Consider the following 20,493-nt stretch of genomic DNA (forward strand, 5'->3'; position numbering starts at 1 on the left):
AAATTTTACAATTCGTCGCTGTATTTGACAATGACCATTTGTTATAAATTGTGCATAAATGTAAACTTGATGATGATAATAGTAATTTGTTTATTTTTTGGCGTTTTAACAATGGCAGCGTCTGGAACCCCGCGCGGGGCACGAGATTGAGCCCCCTCGCAACGGCTCCTGCCCCGCGTGACGTCATATACACGTCATTGTGACGTCATATTAACAGCAATTGTTATTAAATTGCGTAGTAAAATAAAAAAGCACATTTTTTTACATTTCAATAAAAAATTAGAAAGCTACTCATTTGCTAGAAGTTTTATAAAAGAATTTTTTGTTAGTTCTTGCGGAAGCCGCCGATGCTGCCGCTGCTGGCGGTCGGCGGTATGGCGTATCCGAAAGCCCTGAATGCCTGAATTTCTTGGGTCGACAAAGTAAATAAAGCAGAGTTGACAGAGTTAGACGCACTATCAGAATGTGCGAGAACGTTGCCGTATGCGGGGACCAAGCCAGCCTTTCCACACGGTAGCGAAGTCCGCTCTCGAGTAATGCTGACCTGTGACAGCCACGTCCCACGTCCCACGCAAGAAAAGACACCGTCCGAGCGTGATTATGTGAGCCTGCTGCGGCATGTCAGCGCGGCGGCATCTGCTATCAACAGTTTGCACCACGGCAAGTTCAGAATGCCTAAATGGGTGGCCTGAAATCGCGGTGTGTTTTCAAAATGACAGCAGCGCGGAACGTACAATGCTCAGGACGTAGGCTAGACGCGGCCACTGATATTTTACTGGTCGCATGTGCGCATTCCAAGTGCAAACCACGGATAGGTAGAAAAGGTAATCATTGGTGTCCCCACACATGTACCGCGTACAACCCAGCACAGTAGTTTCCCCTTTAAGGACATTAGCAAAGAAGACCCGAAAATCTGCAGTTTGTCGCGCTTTTTGTATATATTTTCGAGTGGATTGAATTGTTCCTTAAAATTGTTTACCCGAAATACGTTTTGTGCGCGGAAAAGTCTGGTGATCATGACCTTCTTGCATCATAAATGCATGGTATTCAGCGCTTGAAAAGATTTTTCAGAAGAAATTATTGCAGCTGTAGTGGTGAGCCATTTCACTACAGTAAAATGTGGCAGAAATACATCTGCAATACAAAGGATGTGAAAGAGTGAGAACATTGGCAGTCTCGTATCCCGTGGCCCAGATTGTGGCTGGGTAGTTTCCATCATGCATTCAACTCCTCGCATTGGCACACACATGATGCTATGACAGATTAGGACCTGGGTCCTCCAAAAGGTACACTAGCTAGGCACTTCATGCCATAGCTGCTGCATTGGCATAACCTTCACGTCTCTGTATGTGTGGCGGTATATGCTATGTTGGCCAGATTTTACCGAGTCCTCTCATGCAAAGGGACTTAATTCAGGGCACCCAGCCAATAGGGTCAGACAAGAAGCTGTACAGACGGTAACAGGAAGGGTATACACTTGGCCGACCATTATGTCTCCAGCATATGAAAACCCATGGGTTCTACGCAGGCTCAATAGTCAACGTCAAAGAGAATCTTAATATGTGCCTGGAACGTGAAAGCCTCAGCGGATTGTTTGTGTCCATGGGTATAAGCAGCGAGCACACTACAAATGTAATTGATAGGCAAAGGTCAAGGCTGTAATGGTGAATGGTGCGAGTTTAACCAAAAGAAATGGTGATAAACATCCCAATTTCAAACTGCATTGATGTAATATGGGCACTAGTGACGTCATATGGACGTGCACTGTAAATGCAGTTATCTGTGTGTTAACTGTACGTTAGCACTCAAGTTATACGATCAAACGGAATGGAGGCCCCACTGCAATTGCCCAGTTATGCTTTTTTTTTGCGGTGGGTTAGGCTGGTAGCGGTCAATTGAACAAACAAGTTTCTGTGATGTCATAGAGAAATAGCTGGAAAGTGTGTATGGAACTCCCACGGCTCTACACATTTTCTGTACTATCTTATTTGTTTGAAGTTTACAATAAAATTGATGTCATTTGTTTTTTTGGGCAAAGAAGTCTTTTTAATGAACGAACCTTGTATTTTTTCTTCGTAGCCTCTGTAACAGCCTGCCTACTGTGCCCCAAAACAGTGGTCGCTAAACAAATGCCCACTTGCCAGCCAGCTTCAGGGGCTTGTAACGATTTACTAGGACTTTTCATGGCCAACATAAATTCCAAGGGATCCACGGTGGTACACTCTAGGGCAGTGCAAGTCTCAAAAGAAGTTTGACAGCAGGACTGGACACTAACACAGCCAACATTCTTCATAGGTGGAAACCAGAAGCCCACCCACACAATGCCATACAATAATCCAATGCAGTGAGTCTCTTGATTTTTATGCGAGGCATTCAACGTGTGGGTCGACTAGTGAGGTCTAGCTTGCTATTTTGGGCACAAAATACTTACTTTTATGATTTCAGACAGCTCTCAAAGGCCTATTTAGATGTCTTTGTTTTTTTTCGCAAAAAAAAATGCAAGCTCACAGTTGGGGATCTTGAAAACATTGTTTAGCCTCTCCAGCAATTGTGCGAGCCTGAGGTAACCCTGCCTATAGGTGGCTCTCATGTTTGCTAGCTCCCACAGCAAGCACATGAATGCAGTGACTGAGAAAGATGGTGGCCAAAGGGAGAAGAGAGGGTGGTTCCTGAACAAACAGCCCTTGATCATCAAAACAGCAGAAAAGAGCGCTGACGACTCTGGGTCCTCGGCTGGGGTGTCAAAATACCTTCTGGCCTACGTGTACAGTGCATTCACAAACTTTTCTCTAAAAAATCTTGTGATTACACACACTCCCTCCATGGGAGGGGTTTGTTTGCGGCAAGGTGGTTGAGCTTAAATTTGTGATTAGTAACAACTCGCCATTCGTCCCTTTTATTTAGCACGCTTCCGAGCTTCACTTTAAAAACCCTGCTTTTTCTAATTTACGCATAAATGGATTGATTATGGAATATTCTCTTATTTACCTCTGCTCAAATGAAACTGTTATACCTTAAATGCTGCAGTGTTCATGCAGGTGTAACATTCTTCAATGGTGTTGTGTGGGGTACATTAGGCTCACTACTAATAAACTTAAAACCAGGGCAAGTGAAGTTTCCCCTATTGTTTCAGTGTGTCCAAAATATTTATAAATTTTTGTAAGCATTCTAACTGTCTACCAATACTTTGGGGGTAACTCAACTAAGCTCAACCTTTTTTCCCATGTCTTTATTATTGTTGTGCTCTACAAACACTCCCAGCTGGAACATGCCTGCTGAATTTAGGGCCCAAACCATTCTTTTTCTATTTCACACGATTGCAGCTGTATGAAACATTGCTTTTGTTTAGTTTTATCCTGTGATTTCCAACAGGCCACTTAACTACTGTCAAAACCATTAATTGCTATTTATAACAAACAGTATTCTAACATTTTACATAAAACATTTGGTTGTTACCTCACTTGACGTTTTTGTTACAAAGCCAGCCTGGTTCATATTTATCTAGGTATGAAGGACATGTACACAACAAATGCCTTACTGCAATACATTCACATGCCCGTCTTACAGCAAATCAGCAGTGACAGAAGCCACATGTTTTGGCTTTTCCAGCAGAGCTTTGGTGTCAACAAAAAAGGAATCTTTCTTGGCTTCTCTGCAGAGCTTTGCACTAAAGCAAAAAGAGCACTTGCTTGTTTGGCTTTCCTGCAGGACTGTAGTGTAGTGCTAGAAGGCATCACTTGCTTAGTTGGCATTTTTTCTGTGTATTGTGCCAAGAAACCCTTGCGTTTTGTTAGGAAAAGGAACTTCACACCACAGACTGAGTTTTTTCACAGCCACGGAAGTTTGGTAGAATCACTTTTGTCATTGACAAACACCATGTTTGCTTTCTGTCTGAAGGTGTGAATCTGGGAGAGTTGGTTTATATTTTGGGGAAAAATACAGCAACAATAACAGTACTGAAGTACAAGGAAAGGTGCTGTGATGAACAGTGTCCATGTGTTCGCAGCTTTTTTGTCCAGTTTCTTTCCTGTGTTTTTTCATGAAGACTTGCTACAGTGCCTGATCAAGCCTGTTTTTGTGTAGCAAAAATGTCAACAGCGAAGCACGGATCAGTGCTCACATGCTGCCCATTGACACCAAAGCAGAAGTACGTTCATTGGAGTCATTTTATTGTTGAAGCCTTCCACGATACATACAGCTCTCAGCTGTACTGCAATATTCACAAACTAGGTGTCCTTGGTTCCAGTTCCTGCACAAGGTATTAAGTACTCTCGAGAAAGGGTAATGTCAAGCTGTACAAGAACCATTCCCTAGTAGATGTGCTCCATAAACTGTTTTTTTTTTGGGGGGGGGGGGGCTTGTTAGCTTAAAAAATAGTTTCAGTGCCCTTTTTTTTCAAGCTAATTACCACTACCCGAGAATGTGCTTTCTAGCAGTTGGGCTCTGCTGGGTATGGATCGTTGCAAACAAAATATGGGACACTGTATCGTGGCCCTTACGACTAAGCATAGTCACTTAAGCAATTAGCCGAAACAGTTTTTTACACAGCACAGAGATAAAAAGCAAAAGAACATGAAATATCTCCTTGCAATTAGAAACTTTTACTGTTCACCCCCCTCCCCCAAACACAGAGGAGACAATTACCAGCTGTGAACACAAGTATCAACGTCAAGTTGAATTCCACAGGGTGCTCCGGATGGGTACATTGATGTCACAGTCAATCAGAATTCGTGAATCCACTGTAAGCCTTCGAGAGAAGGTCTCACCATTACTGGCCATCCAACTGAGTGGGCAGGAAAGTATTGTTGTTAGTTATGTTGTCTTCCAAGCCAAACACAACAGTAAACAAAAAACTAGCGTGCCAAAATACATAATCAGAACAGATGCAGGATGACGTTTTGTGGCCTAACCGAGTTGAAGAAGGCAGAAGGCACTAGGGCAAAGGTTAGGGAAATAAAATCCATGCGGTAATTGTGAATGAAGTTATGAGACGCTGCCAGACGATCAGCTGGTGAGGAGGGAGGGCTATCCTATCTATCCCTTGCTACCTTTTTGCTATAATTGAGCAGATAACAACCTTTCATTAAACTTGCTAGCTGGCAGTTCCACGTACCCTATGTAGAAAATTTCAAGGTCGGCAAAACGTTGTTTCCTGTGCATTCAATAATGGCTGCCTACAGATTGCTTAGAATTCGCAGCTCATTTGAAGTCTTGCCTATCATGAAAGCATAATAGTATTATTCGAAGCAACAAATTAAAAAAACATAGATGAACAACCAGTGTCACTCGTTTACCTTGAGCAAACAAAACTTGAAAGCACCATTTAACACAAGTGTCAACCTGGGCACAAACGGCGATCTTATCGGCTTGACTTCTCCCGAACTTGCACATTTGGAGCTTGAGCCTCCTTGCACAGAAAGCCAGCCAGTGAGCGGCTGGTTTCAGCGATAGCTTGAGTACCTATGCTGCCCATGGACGGGCGGCTGCTGGGCTCTCCCATTCACCAGGCCACCCACGTAAGTGGAGCTGCGCTCCCTGCATGCAGCGTGCAAGGATCGTTTCCGCGTGGTAGTAAGGTTTCTTGCAGTGCCCCGCGAGAAAAATTGCAGAACAGGCTACATGCGAGGACGGATTGCGTTCGACGATGCCCTGCGCTACCTGACGATACCGACGATACTTGATTCGTGCACGGCGCCGTTGACAATATAATACGTTATCGTGAGCGCTTCAGTGCCTTCGACGAGGCAGGCTGGCCTAGGTAGACCTAAGAATTCAAAGACAACTGAACCGCCTCAGGGAAAGGCTGTCATGTGCTAGAGAGAGAGATAGGGAAAGCAAAACCCCAGCTGTCATCACAACATGAAGGTGTCGTCACAACACATTGCTTTATGCAATGAAAATGCTAGGTGTGCATCCACAACGTGCAGGGAAAAAAAACACGGACCTCGATATGGCAGAATGAAAAGAAAAAACGTGCATGGGCTTTTTTCCTCACCGGCTGGTGCCAGCTCAGCCACATCAGCAGCACTGCATCATTATCAGCAGCAGACACCGAGCACACATATCTGCCATCTTTACAGAATCCGGCCTAGAAATCCTAATTTTGTGGGCAAGCATTCCGGCCACTGGCGACATCCTGCGATACTCCTTTCTGACCCTGGAGCATGAACGGAGCATTCGTGAACGGCGTCGCTCGCGTTATCACGTCATAATTTTCCTATCACCTGCTTCAGACAGCTGACCGTTTGCTCACACAGCAAGATGTAGACGTGTCAGCTACCTCGTTAACCATGGCGCAAAGCGCTCGAAAACTGATCCGCACGTTTTACGCCAGAATCAAAATACAAGGCTTGTAATGCAAGTAGCGATCGGAACAAGCAGACAACGAATGCAGGAGCATAGAGCCGATGGCACGCGAACTTCAAGACAATATGAAGCTAGCAACATACTTAACGGCAACAAAAGGAGCACGGAAAAAAGCGGGGTGAAGCAGCTTGCAAAATAGGATGCGTTAGGCTTACCAAGACTAGCAGCAGCAAGTTCACGAAAAATTCTCAATAAATATTTACAAACAATCCTCCCAACAAGAAAAAAGTGCCGCGGGGCAGCCGCTGTGCAAGGCGATAAGGACGTAACATTGCGCAGGCTTGCGGTTGGAGCCACGGTCGGAACCAGGGTTGTACAAGTTGGGGCCTTTTTGAAGTGGACAATAGTGTCTACAGATCGGGTAGGGCTATGAAGGGCGATAGCACCATCTCTATAAGTGGAGTCAAAACTGGCGTCCGTGAAGTAGATTTCCGCACCATTCTGCTTAAGCCATAGCGCCTGTTCAATGCTTTTGTGTCTTGTTGCCTGCCGACCAAGTTGTGAACAGGGTGCATGTGGCGAGGAATGCGCTCAATTACTAGGTTTTGGAAGGAAGACCAGGGAGGAGGTTCGAAGGGATTGGGGGAAGACTGTCTGTTGGGTAGTTTAAGAGGGTAAGAATCGTCCTACGTGAAGCCGATAGCTTTAAGCCAACGTTACTAGATAGGTTCAGTTGTAAAACTCTCCCCATGCGCCGTGCATCCCGGTGTCTCCGTTTCTCGGCGTGCCGCGAGAGGGCGGGACCGCCGCATTTTGCTCTACCCGGCCGCTGCTCGTCGCGTGCAACGGCGCCTCTCCCAATGCCTCTTCGGCCTTTTCATGACGTTAGCGCGCGATAATATTAAAGACTACCCGCTACCCGCCAAGTTATCCGCGTCCAGATTACTTTCCAGTAGCTGCTCAGGATCGCTTAATGTGGGGCGTAAAAGCGGTTAGTTACGGCTCATTGCTTTGCTTTCTTCAACAGGTCAGCCGAAGCGCATCGTAGTTTGTGCGCGCTTGCGTCGGCTGCTGCTGCTCGCTGGCAGTCAACCACGAGCGTGAACGGTCTGCAGCGAGCTGGTAGCGTAGAATAAGCCTCCGTTAAAGCTTATTTTGATTGACTCTTCAGAATTTTATAAAAAAATCATGAAACCGCTCATTTTATTTCCAGCCAAAGAAGCAAGGTCACCATCAATTGGAGCTACGTCACTTTGTGGCTCTAGTAATTAAGGCCACTCGAAGACGAAACTGCCTAATTTTCTCGACGTCCTTTTTAGAATAGTATCTTTTCCATGTTTTGCCCTGACAACAGTTAGCTTTACCAAACGTACGTCACTAAGAAGCGACATTTCTGCAAATGCGAAATATCTCTAATTGAAAGGATTATTGAGTCATTTAACTGACGAAGTTAAACCAGCTTCCATGTCAATAAGCATAAAGTTCTTTTCAGCAATTTATTGGTTTTCACAGTACACACTTTACGGCAGACACAAAGTAGAAAAATATATGCAACGTTTTTTTTTTCATTTACAATCAACTCCACATCGTTTTTGCTTAAGGTGAATATGGCTCATCAAGAGAAACAAAGTAATGAATAGAAACATGCAAGCGTTTTTATTTAGAAATCAAATCATCTTTTTTGCTTACGGTGAATATGGCTACAAAATACCAAAGCATGTTGACAGAAAAAAAGTAATAAATAGATACATGTATGCAAGGTTTTTTTTTTCATTTAAATCGAACTCTACAACTTTAATTGCCAGCGTGCTTGCAGTAGCTTAGCTCGTTTGTGCGCCCACTTAACCTGCACATTCAAGGCACGTTCTCGCTGAAGGAATCTGGAATAGAAATGCACGTCACCAAATACGATTTGATGAAGCGCGCAGAGAATTCCTCAGAGAGAACGTCATTGCATGTACGAACCATTTGTCGATGTCCTATTCATGAAAATGGCAGTCGCACACTTTGGACTTTGTCGAAAGCTTCTTATCCGCTACAAAGGAAGGAATAGCGCACATTTTAACGAAGGACGGACAGAGCTACACACCACAATGCTTCTTCGTTAAAATGTGCGCTGTTCCTTCCTTTGTATCTGACAACCAACTAGCCCGACATGGTATCATTTTCCTGATCCGCACGCGGGATGGCCTTAATCCATAGCGAGCGAAGCGTCGCATCTTTGGAAGCCGAGAAGAAGTGCCTGTCCGTGTTGCTCTTAATTGTTGCTGCTGTAGCCACTGGTACACCCGGGAATGAAGCAGGTCGGCATTGTATGCATCAGCCTCACATGCAGAGGCCCACATCAATGGAATACAGTCGCTGGCAAATCACTAAACGTGCCAATCGAACGGCATCGCGCATTCAACACTACTGAGAAAGACCGCGCGAACAAGAAACGCCGGAGACCGCGGCACTGAATGCGCCGGCTACTGCGAGTACTGCTCTTCGGCAAAAAAAAGGACCCGGAAGAACCACACAAGGGGCGAAAAAAATGTTATTGTGTCTGCTGTTCATTGTAGCTATTTGCTTCCGAGAATGTAATAATTACCAGATGTGTGCGCTCACCCAAGCGCCCGCGCACGCACAAGAAACGTACGCGCCGAGCGCTGAACTAGGAACGCGAAGGGAGAAGCATAAGCGAAACCGCCTGCGAGCGCCCCGGCTGCCGAGCCGGTTGCGACTGCAGCGCCACAGAGAGAAGGATCGGTGGCGGTTCCGGGCAGCGCCGCCCAGTTTTACAACTGAAAATAATCTAGTAACGTTGCTTTAAGCGTTCAAGCTGGGCCTGGAGGTGAGATGCGATCTATTCCTCGAGGGTATTATGGATGCCTAGGGCTAAGACGCCTTGTGCGGCGGCATAATGAGGTATCCCCAGTGCCAAACGGTACATTGCATGGAGGGCGCCTTCATGACGGTTTGTCTGGGCAAGTGAGAGGCGGAGGTAGGGCACAGTGTACAGGACGCGAGATGTCGTGAAAGAGTCCACAATGCGGAGAAGGTGAGGCTCTTTGAGGCCGTGTGTGTGGTTAGAAACGCGCTTGAGAAGATGAGAGACCTGAGAGATCTGGGAGTGGAGTATTTGTAGTTGAGGAACAGCATATCCATTGGGTGTGACGGTGAGGCCCAAAATTTTTAGTGAATCCACTTGTGGTATGGAGGCTGCGCCAATCGACAGCTGTATTAAAGAGCGAGCAAGCAGAAGCTTTCATGGCCCAACAAGCCAAGAAACGCATCCAGGCCCTGACATAGAAACCTTCCGACGAGCAAGACCTAACTTGTGCACATCGCCCGGTTGAAGTCTTATCACTCTCGGGCTGCTCAGTGACTCACCCGGCGGTTCTCGTCTGCGGAGGGTGAAATGTAACGCTACAGAACTGGTTGAATAGAGTGCGGGGTAGATGGTTTGGACTTATCACAGGCACATCCCGCCGGCGGAAACACCGGGGCGGCGAAGAGGAGAACGAGGTGTTTTTTGTGTATTCAGGACTCGGAAAAATGCCAGCCCGGTGGGATCTCAACCCACGACCTCCATAATACGCGTCTGGTGCGATGACCACTACGCTACCGGCGGGGCTGTTTCCCCTCCACTTTCTGGGGGGTTTATTTTAAGGTGTTTTGTTTGCTGCGCTTGGGATGGTAGCCGTAGACACTCGAGTCACGGCCCGGGAGTTAAAAATAAGGTCCCCTTCACCCCGAGTAGTCCGAGTGGCACTGGCTACCATCCCCAAGCGCAGAAAACAAAACACCTTAACATAAATACCCCAGAAAGTGGAGGGGAAAACAGCTCCGCCGGTAGCGTAGTGGTCATTGCACCAGACGCGTATTCTGGAGGTCGTGGGTTCGGATCCCACCCGGCAGGCATTTTTTCTTCACTGTCTTTCGTTACAAATTCTCCATCTTTTTCAATGACCTACTACATTCTCCCCTTTGCGTTCGGAGGCTTTCCTAGCTGCTAACCTTTTATTTCTGTCTTAATTCAACGAGCCCCTCATTTCTCATTCTGATTCGCTATATATAGGTAAAGATGTTTCTCTGTTTTGCTACCACCCAACCATGTACACTGCTTTCGCGGAATTCGGTTGCATTCAAATGAAGTCCCTTTTGTTTGTTAAGACGAAATCTTTGAGTACCCCATTCTGCGAAAAAGCGCCGTTGTTGTTGTCCTGCCCCAAAACTGCCCGCCGTTGTAAAGAATAAATAAATAACAAGCACACGTGTGATCTGGTGGGATTTCGACCGGGGTCTCCACAATACCAGCCCGATGTCCTACCGACTGTGAGATCCTAGAACGTTGCGAGCGATAGATCAAAAGTTGCCGTTGTTGTTCCTTTCTCGTTAGCACATGACCACTTGGGGGACTGAGCCGTAATCGAGAACTTTGAGGGGCTAATGTATCCGTTCACAAAATTCTGAAACTGTGAATCGGAAACGTAAACTTGTAGAATACTGCGTGACCCGTGACACGCGAACTTCGATGGCACGTGAGTAGAAGAGGTCCACACCATCTCGAAGAACCCTGATTCAGGAAGGCTATAGTGTGTGCCAGTCCGCTTGCTGACGTAATTCTCGCAGAAACGCGAAGGAATGAAAGCGAACAAACGGACGCAAACACGGTGTAGCAGAAAAGAAGCCGGTAAAAGTAATTCGTGCCAAAAGACACATAAACGAAAGGGAAGAAATGCCAACATGAAGCAGCACTGAAGAATTTGTTCATAAGTACCACCAGGGTTTCGCCTTCAAATCACGTAAGCAGACGTAACTGCCCCTAGGAGTTTTTAGTTTCACCTCGAGCAATATTTCCCATTTGTTTCCTGTTCGCAGTTCACGGAGGCTTTCCTGTATCTTCGTAGAGCTTTTCTGTGCCAAATCAATTAGTTATAGGCTAGTCCGACCTCTTATTTGCCGGATTTCGATCCCGTGCTCTGCCTACATTGTTTGTGGCTCTTTTTAGGGGCGAAGCCCCTTAGGGGCTCAGGCTGTCGGCGTCTCATGTCATCGTCGTAGTGGTATCATTTAGTCAGGGTACTAAAACACTGGGGCACTCGTTTTCCAACGCCCCGCGCTAAAACGTAACGCGTACTAACAAAAGCACACCGGGACACTCATTTTCTAACGCCTCGCACTAGAACGTTTCGTGCTTCACAGAAACCAGACTTTTACAGCGACGCTGTATTCCTATACCCCCCCCCCGTGGTTTCATCTCCGTGGGCAAGAACGCCAAGGCACCAAAAATACACTTATGCACTGCATGCTTTTCCCCTCCCCAGGTTTCACGTCAGTGGAGATGGCCCGGGATTTTTATGAAGGTCTCCCACCAAAATACAATAGTGCGTACGTGTTCTTCTCTAAGGTCAACGACTTCGATGCATTGCCTTATCAAACACAAAAAATGACCGTAGTCGTCGTCGTTGTCCGTCAATACAAATGGTGCCAAAGCGACCATCGCTGTAAAGAGAAAATAAATAAAATATATTTACGTTTGTGCGGAATTTAAACCCGGGTCGAAAGAATAGGAGGCAAGTTCTAGTCAAATGCATAGACATCAGACGTTCTGTTGAGGCTGACATCGGTATGTCTATCGCAAGCATAGTTGCCTTTCGATAGGTACACTGGAACTCGTCGCGTTGTCTTACTCATCCTAAGAATGTAAGTGACGTGCATAAGGCAAGGCATTCAGCGGTTTATACAGAATGAACTTTGGTCTAGGATCGTGTGCGGGTGCAATGATTCTTTCTTTGATCATTTACGTATAAAAAATTAAAACAATTTCCCGATTGTATTCATGTTTACAAAAAATGGCTGCGGATTAGATCAGCTAATCTTGCATATGCAAAGCAAAAGCTTGGCTTAGTCTAGTTGATTCTTGATTTCGTTTGGTTAACCTTGCATTTAGCTGTATTGTCGATTACGTCTTAAAGCCTTTCGGTTCCGTGCAACGGTCGCAGAAGGAGGCCGGACGAACGTGGCGTTCATTCATGGCGAACGCACCGTTCCTCTTCTCCGGGCACGAGACGAGTCACGTTGCCCGAAACGACCCAGCGCCGCATGCATGGGGGGCTGCTGGAGGGGTCCGTTACTTCGGCCGCCGCGGCGGCGGCGACCGCTGTCGGCGCTGCGGACGCCGACAGCGGGCCCGGAGAATCATGCGATGCGCTCGAGGGTTTTGTCGCCGGGGGTGTGTCTCCGGTGAAAAGGTCGCCTTGCGCATCCTCCAAGAAATCGCTGGACGAAAGTAGTAAACTTTGCTCTAAAAATAAACTCGCTGAAAGGTACATTTTTTTATTTAGTTACACTCAACGTCAAATATTCAGTTTTCAGTAGCACGTCCAGCCTATAAAAAAAGCTCTGAAACCGCCTGGGCATCTGCAAGGGTCTGGGCAGGGATGCTTCAGACAGTTCTGAAAGCAAAACCAGCGGAAGACACGTTGTGAAATACTCCTTGAGACTAGGCCCGAACGATTTCAAATAGTATCACCAAAACAAACAAACAATGTATGACACCTGTTCAGCGTATTTCACAAAATATCGCTGAGTGGATGGGGCAAGAGACAGTTCACCAAAATAACGACAAACTAACGGTCCTCAGAGAATTTTTGCCGTCGAAAGAGTTTATCGGATACCCAGTAACTTTCTAAACCACACGCATTGCAAGAGCACGCATAACAAAATAGCAATATCAAGACGTAAATTTTGAATATTAGTGCCACTCCTGTTTTCAATATGTTAGCGCCCCGCCCCTTTTAAAATCATGGTGTTACGTGGTAAATATCTGGGATAACTGAAAGTTGTACGCAACCAGGCACGCCGACGTGCCCATAGCTTTTCGCCTTCCCAGAATTGGGGCTTCTTGTGCATCGGAATGAGTGCAAGAGGAACTGGGAAATACTGATCGTATGTACAACAAATGAATTATAGCTCCTTGCGCTTTCGAGCTATAGCTAAAACTTCAGCGACAGTGTGCCGCGAAAACTGTTTCGCACACCACCGACTTTATGGAACAGAAACTTTGGCCCTGCCAAACGCGCTCAAAATCATGTATCGGGGAATTATTTTGGTCAATTCACGCTGCACTGATAGCAAAAATCGCGTAAGGGCCGACCCAACTGCTTCGGCGCTTGCTCAACTTGGAGCAAACACCGCGTACGTTCTATTTAGCCCGGCAGGCCGATCCGCCCCGCCAAGAGACCGAGGGGGCTCCTTCGGTTTTGGCCTGACAGATGCACGAAGACGTTAAAAGGGCTTTATAAATTAGGGCTACCGCTGCAAAACACACCATTCACTCACAGAGTCTGTGTTTCGCCTTACAACATCACGTTCGTCTACGGCTGCTATTGAAGATAAAATACAACTTTGTTTAAACTAGAAGAACAAGAAGTAGCCTTTGGTAACTCCCTGTACTTAATCCCACACCGAAATACGTGTTTTACTTGCGTAGAAACTCATGTCATTAGATTAATGCAGCCTTTGTATTGACCCATGCTTGTGTAATTATTCTTGTCATGGTTCCTTTAAGCTGGTGTCAGCGACCGAAGTGCGAAAAATTACTCATATAACACGCCGATTGCCTGAGGACTGGCAGAGGAACAAACTTTCACCGCATTGCAAGAGGTGCGGCTTTTTCTGCTTGCAATGGCGTGCCTGTTTCGAAAGATTAAAGCTCTTATCGTTGCCGGAAAATATATGCGATGTGCACCTTTTGTCAAAATTTTATCGGCCATTCCTAAGCCTTCTTGACCTCAAAGAATTCAAAGAATCGGCTTTACCTTTAAATGTTCAAAAATATTTTAAGGCAGTAAGAAAGAACGGTGTTTTCTCTAGCTTTCCTGCATAAAACGTTTCAGCCTCGCTCCGACGTAAGCTTGTATATTGAATTTTATGCAGCCTGCGCGTTTCCGACTTGGCCCACAAAATTTGACAAAGACTGTACATGTTGTCACGGCGTGAAAGATTGGCAGCTAGCTAACGTAACTACTGCGAACCTGCGTTCCTGCTAAAACGAGCCCGCCGTTCGACCGCTGTAGCATCGAGGTGTGATTCTGGATACTGGCACTGACCGCCTAGATTTTCGAGCCCCAGCGGGTCTAACCTGTTTTTTAAGTGCGAATGCACTTCTTAAGCGAGCCTGAATCGTCCGCCGCCGTTGTCCGCATAGCAACAGCTGCGGGTGCGCGCGCTCCTCGTCTTCCTCCTCGTCTTCCCTAGCAACGGGGGGAGATGGGCGCGCGCTACTCTCCTCCTCCTCTCTCCGCTCAGTGACTGCGGGTGTTGGGCGCCTCCTCTCCACTTCGGGCGGGAGAGCTCTCGCTCGCGTAGCGGGCGCTCCGCATTCCGACGGTGAGGGCGCTCGTGTAGCCCTCGCCGTAACGGCGGGCGCTACTCTCCTCCTCCTCTCTCCGCTCAGTGACTGCGGGTGTTGGGCGCCTCCTCTCCACTCCAAGATCACGATATCCACGGTAATCGCGCAATCAACAACCGTGCATTCGCACTTACACACTCTCCCCCTCGGGGAAGTGCGAGGGAATTTTTTTAAAGACGATAGTCTTTCTTGGGCTACTTAAACCCAGAAATTTTGGTCTGTCTGTCTGTATGTCTGTCTGTCGGTCTGTCCATCTGTCTGTCTTTGAGTCGATTCAGCCACCCGGCCAAAGTAAAATGCTTACTGCGCAATAGTCTTATATACTCACAGCCACATGTAAACGTCTAAGCCCGGTTTATATGTTCATACTTGTCAACTTTGTTGAACAAGAACAAGACATTACGCAAATATAAGACACCTAGGAAATTAGTACACAAGGGATATTTACAGTGTTCCTTTATTAAAAACATTGGCCGCGTATCTGCTCCTTTCGTTGCAAATGCCGCCAGTCAGTCAGCAAGAGACGACAGTCTTTATCGGCTTTTGCGAAGTAAATGCCTCCCTTCGCTTTCCCGCTGACCTCTCATGTTGTTCCTCTTGCGTCGCGCTCCTCCAAAGGCAAAGACGCCAAAGGTTCGCTTAAATCATTTTAAACTTCCCGCGTTCCTATGCTCCAAACCGGGTGTCTCGATGCGAACGCTGCCGTGCGGCGAAGACGCGCGTTAATCGAGGCGCCCTACTTCAACGTTTATAAAACCGCGTTTCCTACTCCACGTGCGTTGCAAGCAGAACGTGGAACCTATCTAGTGGAGCCTTGCGTAACTGTTGCTGGTTGATTTCTTAAAATTGCGCCAGAAGCTATAGTGGCGCGGGTGACAGCAGGTGAAGGCGGAGTGAATTCTTTTTCTGCAGTTGATCAAGTATTCAATTTCGCAAAAGTCAAGAATGTTTGATTTTTTATAAAGGAACACTGCAAATATCACTTCTGTATTGATTTGTTGTCTCATATTTGCGTAATGTCTTGTTCTTCTTCAACAATGTTGACAAGTATGAACATTACACCGGACATAGACGGGTAGATTTAGCTGTGAGTATATAAGACTATTGCGCAGGCATCGTTTTTTTTTTTTGGCCGGGTGGCTGAATCGAATAGCAGACAGACAGACGGACAGAGAGACAGACAGACGGACAGACAGACAGACAGACATACAGACAGACCAAAATTTCTTAGTTTAAGTAGCCCAAGAAAGACTATCGTCTTTAAAAATTCATGGATGCTTGGTTTTTCGACAGCAAATGATATTCTACATCTACTGCAGAAAACCACCGCCTCCTGGCGGCATTTGAAAAATCACGCGGCAACAGCAACGAAAGGTTCCACTAGCTAGGTTCCACGTTCTGCTTGGAACGCACGTGGAGCACGGCCACGCGGCTCTATAAACATTCTAGTCGGCCGCCTCCATTCACGCGCGTCTCCACTGTACTGCAGCGCTGGCATCGAGGAACCCGGTCTGTTGCAGTGGTACGCGGTAAATTCAAATCGCCTTGCGCAAACCTTTAGTGTCTTTACATTGGAATGAGCACGACGGTACAGAAACAGCATGAGAGGTGAGCGAGAAAGCAAAGTTGGGCCTTTACTTGGCAAATGTCTAGAAAGACTATCGCCTTTTGACGACATTTGCAACAAAAGGAGCAGATACGCGGCCAATTTTTTAATTTTGTAGTGAAAAAAGGTTTTCCAAGACACACACTCTACGTGTCTTTTTTTAAGTGCGAATGCACTTCTTAAGCGAGCCTGAATCGTCCGCCGCCGTCGTCCGCATAGCAACAGCTGCGGGTGCGCGCGCTACTCTCCTCCTCCTCTCTCCGCTCAGTGGCTGCGGGTGTTGGGCGCCTCCTCTCCACTTCGGGCGGCAGAGCTCTCGCTCGCGTAGCGGGCGCTCCGCATTCCGACGCGTGAGGGCGCTCGTGCAGCCCTCGCCGTAACGGTGGGCGCTACTCTCCTCCTCCTCTCTCCGCTCAGTGACTGTGAGTGTTGGGCGCCTCCTCTCCACTCCAAGATCACGATATCCACCGTAATCGCGCAATCAACAACCGTGCATTCGCACTTACACACTCTCCCCCTCGGGGAAGTGCGAGGGAATTTTTTTTGTTAGGCATGGTCATAGGCTTCGCCTTGAACCTTAACTTAGCTAAAAGGTACAAAGTCATTGGCATCTTTTAGGTCAGAGCGGTCGGTTTAACTTCGAGGCGGAGCCTACGGCCGTGTTTATTTACGTGCTGCTTCACGCGAAGTGACATGTTACGTGAAGGGCGCTGTGAAGCGAAGCGTTTGGAATTATGCGATCTCAATAGTCCCGCGGATTACCAAAGCACTTTTCAGGATACATGGCGAATATTTATGGTCTAAAATGCTGACCGACAATTCCCGCGCAAATATTCCTTCGCTACTTTTAAGGCATTGTGCTGTAATTTCCCAATGACGAAAGCACCTGCGTCACCCTTTGCAACGTAGCCGAATCTTCGGAATACTTTATAAAGAGCCACTGCGTTTGCAATGCCGCGCCTTGTGTGTGTGGTAAAGTTCCGTTTGTGTCCCAACACGTGTCCAGAGCCCCTCCGGGGTCATTAAATTTTGCTACAGTGTTCCTTGAAGACTTCTTCCGACGGCTTGCTTAGCACTTCGAATCCTAGAGAACCATTACAAGCCTCCTGCACACAAAATAGCCTGCACCAAAAACTTTTCTTACAATGTCTGACTGGTTACATCTCCTGTGGGCCCCATTTGCGGTGTTACGGAGAAGACTCAACACGTGCTCTGTTCAATGTCCTCCGTTCAATGCTGTGTCGACGCTTTTCGTCGGCGCGAATGACGGTACCGAGTTCACTACGGCCGATGAATGTCAACATGATATTTTTTCGATCCTGAAAGCTCCGTATGCTCATGTGCGAAATTTGACAGCAAGGGCCACGCCAATTTGGTCCATTGCTCAAACGCGATGAAGCCGGCGCTGTAATTTCTTCGCACATTGAAGACAGGAAGCCTGGTAGTTTTCTTGTGGGGTACTACCCAAAGCCGCCGTTTCCATGCGTAAATCCTTGTACAGGGCCTTACCAGCAACGAATCCGCATTTAACATTGGGGATTTAGTTTTTGGATTGAACACGCCCCTCCATCGCATGTTGTATTCTGATTGGACTCAGAATGGCTGTTTCCTTCTTGAAATCATTTCATAAACATAAGCCCGAGCCTTCCCAGTTTTACCACGTACAAGAAGCCTTCAGTCTGCAAAATCAAAGTGAACTGAGAGATGGCTTTAGAGCCCCGTGTGAATGGCGAGGTCATGGTGCCTCAAATCAAAGTCCAAGTTTCCCGTTTATCAGCCTTTAAGAAACAGAAAATATGTGCCCTTAGCTTTGTCGTAATTACAAATGAATATTGCAGAAAAAAACAAGCAGAAAAAAACCAGCAAAAACCAGCATTCTACGTTTCGACGACGTATACCTTGTTTTCAAATTCATGGGCACCTAAATTAAGACGATTCAAAGTTCTGATGTCTCCCTATCATCACTTTTCTCAAACCCACTCTGATCCCGATCAGAGTATGTAGTAAAGGCAGGGTTTCCAAGCTAGCTAGCGGGGTTCCATTGTGTTTTTAGGCATAGAAAGAAGCCTGAATTAAATCACCCACACTCGCGTGTTAGCCCAGTAGTGTTACCAAGAGGCCAAAAATTAATGATAGCTGCGGAAATTAGTGATTAGCTGATTATCTTTATTGTGCGGACTATTTGGTTTAGTTAGTGTGCCAGTGACAACTCAGTTCAAATTTTCAACAAATATAGTAGGGCTAAGAGAAAATTAATAAGCCCAGGAACAAAGAAAACAAAAAAACGTAATCCAACTTACATATTCGTAGCACTTAAAGTTCCCCCTTTCAGTCACTTCAATGGTCTTACCACCCTTAGAGAAACTGAAACATCTGTAAGAGGTTGGTACACTTTGAGATGTTTCTAATGCAGTTTGGCATTGTTTGAAGTAGGCAGTCCGACAAAGGCATTTAGGTTTTCACGCAACGAATTGCAATAGATATAACTTCGCACAGCATGACCCTGTAAGAAAGCGGTGAGTTCTGATTGTATTTGTAATGGGATTGTTTGCAAAGCATGCCCTAAATGCTCCATTTTGAATATTTTAAGTGTTGTTTTGAAGCCTGCTTCCTTCATATTATGTATAATGGAGCGCACATTTCAAACACGAAGGGATTTAAGCTGATAAAAATTACAAATGTAACCCCTGCGGCACTACGTACTCCTTAGCGCTCCTTAAATAAATTTGAAAGCAGTTCGTGATGAACAAGCCAGAGCAAGCGATACTGTACACATTGGCCTAAAACCAAGCATGATCAGAAACACTCGCTCTTGAGTAAATGGCGCTCCTTCCAGCCCAACCGTACAGGCATACATAATCCTATGCATATGTGAGTGTGTGCACTCAGAGCAAAAGGACAAAGCAAATGAGAAGTGCGCGCATAGGCAGAGTTAGATATACTGGCGTATGTCGGCATGCTGTAATTAGCGTTTGAGGACACGAGTGAGTTATTTATTGTTAGGGATACAAATTTCTTGTCCCAGCTGCACATTAAAACTGAAAATCTCAAGTGACACATCTGCACGCATGTTTTACAGAACGTTTAACTTGAATGACGGAACAATATAACGGCAATAGCATGTGCACACACGGCGTCATGTTAATCACAGAAAATATGGACAGATTCGACAACACACATCCCCGCCGTTCCATGCTGTCTTCGTACCAATATGTTAATACTAACATGTGGCCTTGCCTTATCCGTTTCCTAGTTAAGACATTGGTTTCAAGATATGTAGCCAAGTGGTCGAAAGGAAAACTCATGCAGTTAAAATTCGACAAGCCTTTATACATCATTCTTAAAGCATTTTTTTTTATTTCAAGGTTCTTTTAGAGGGTTTGTGTATAACAGTGACATAAAAGATAATTACGGGCTCGGTCGCCCTGTTTGACATGCATTTCTCACTTTTTCGCGAAGTGCCATGTGACACACTCCGCCACTTAAACTAATTTTTGCTCATGCGAAATATAAATAATAACTGGCTGAATTGTTAGCTTACACAGCCCAGGAAAGAAAAACAGAAAAGAAGCAGCGAAATATTGCGGTGGCAAGGCTGTTTTCAAACAGAAGCGAATCGCGTAGGTAAAGAACGCGGACCTAGACAAGCTTTGTTTATTTTACCTAATAAAACCTTTAAAATGCCATACCTTGATGAAGATAAGACAGAAGCGAGGACAAAAACGGTTGCTAACGTCGCTAAATTTTTCCAAGCACCTTCCATGTGTCCCTTTCTGGTAGTGGAACACACGCGCATCCGAAACAAAGCCTTCTAGTTGAAGGCATGTACCCCGTTCAGCTCAGCTACCATTGTTCAACGAAAGTGCCACGCGAAGTCATTCAACAAAAGAAATTTTGTCGTTTTTATTAACTCTTGAGTAGCGTTGCTGCGTTAGCACTTTATATTTGGCACCTTTATTGCAATAACCAGCCGCATTGTATTCTCAGGCGGAAGCTTCGTACGATTTAACTTTTTTTTTCAGCTGGTTATTGTTCTTCCTTTTTGTGCTCGCAAAAGCCTCCTGACGCTTTCGAATAATACGGGCACATCCTTGAGGCTAGAGAGCCGATGGTTCTCGAACTGACGATTTTATTACAGTCGCACCATGCTGCTACAGAGTTTCTGCAGTTTTAGCTCCCCTAA

The 20,493-nt window shown here is 46.1% G+C and overlaps 1 long non-coding RNA gene and 1 other non-coding gene across 2 annotated transcripts; one reads left to right on the forward strand and one right to left on the reverse strand.

The window, feature by feature from the left end:
* Positions 1-10,134: 10,134 nt before the first annotated feature.
* Positions 10,135-10,207, forward strand: Trnat-cgu (transfer RNA threonine (anticodon CGU)). The gene has a single exon. It is a non-coding gene; the product is annotated as a tRNA-Thr (tRNA).
* Positions 10,208-12,616: 2,409 nt separating this feature from the next.
* On the reverse strand, positions 12,617-20,109 carry LOC144157867 (uncharacterized). Its single transcript, XR_013319895.1, has 3 exons — positions 20,000-20,109; positions 18,611-18,683; positions 12,617-12,746 (listed from the first exon to the last, which is right to left on the reverse strand). It is a non-coding gene; the product is annotated as an uncharacterized LOC144157867 (long non-coding RNA).
* Positions 20,110-20,493: the final 384 nt, after the last annotated feature.

Source organism: Haemaphysalis longicornis, unplaced genomic scaffold (genome assembly GCF_048455015.1).
Source record: "Haemaphysalis longicornis isolate Haplotype H1 unplaced genomic scaffold, Haemaphysalis longicornis Haplotype H1 scaffold_10, whole genome shotgun sequence".
Lineage (NCBI taxonomy): Eukaryota > Metazoa > Arthropoda > Arachnida > Ixodida > Ixodidae > Haemaphysalis > Haemaphysalis longicornis.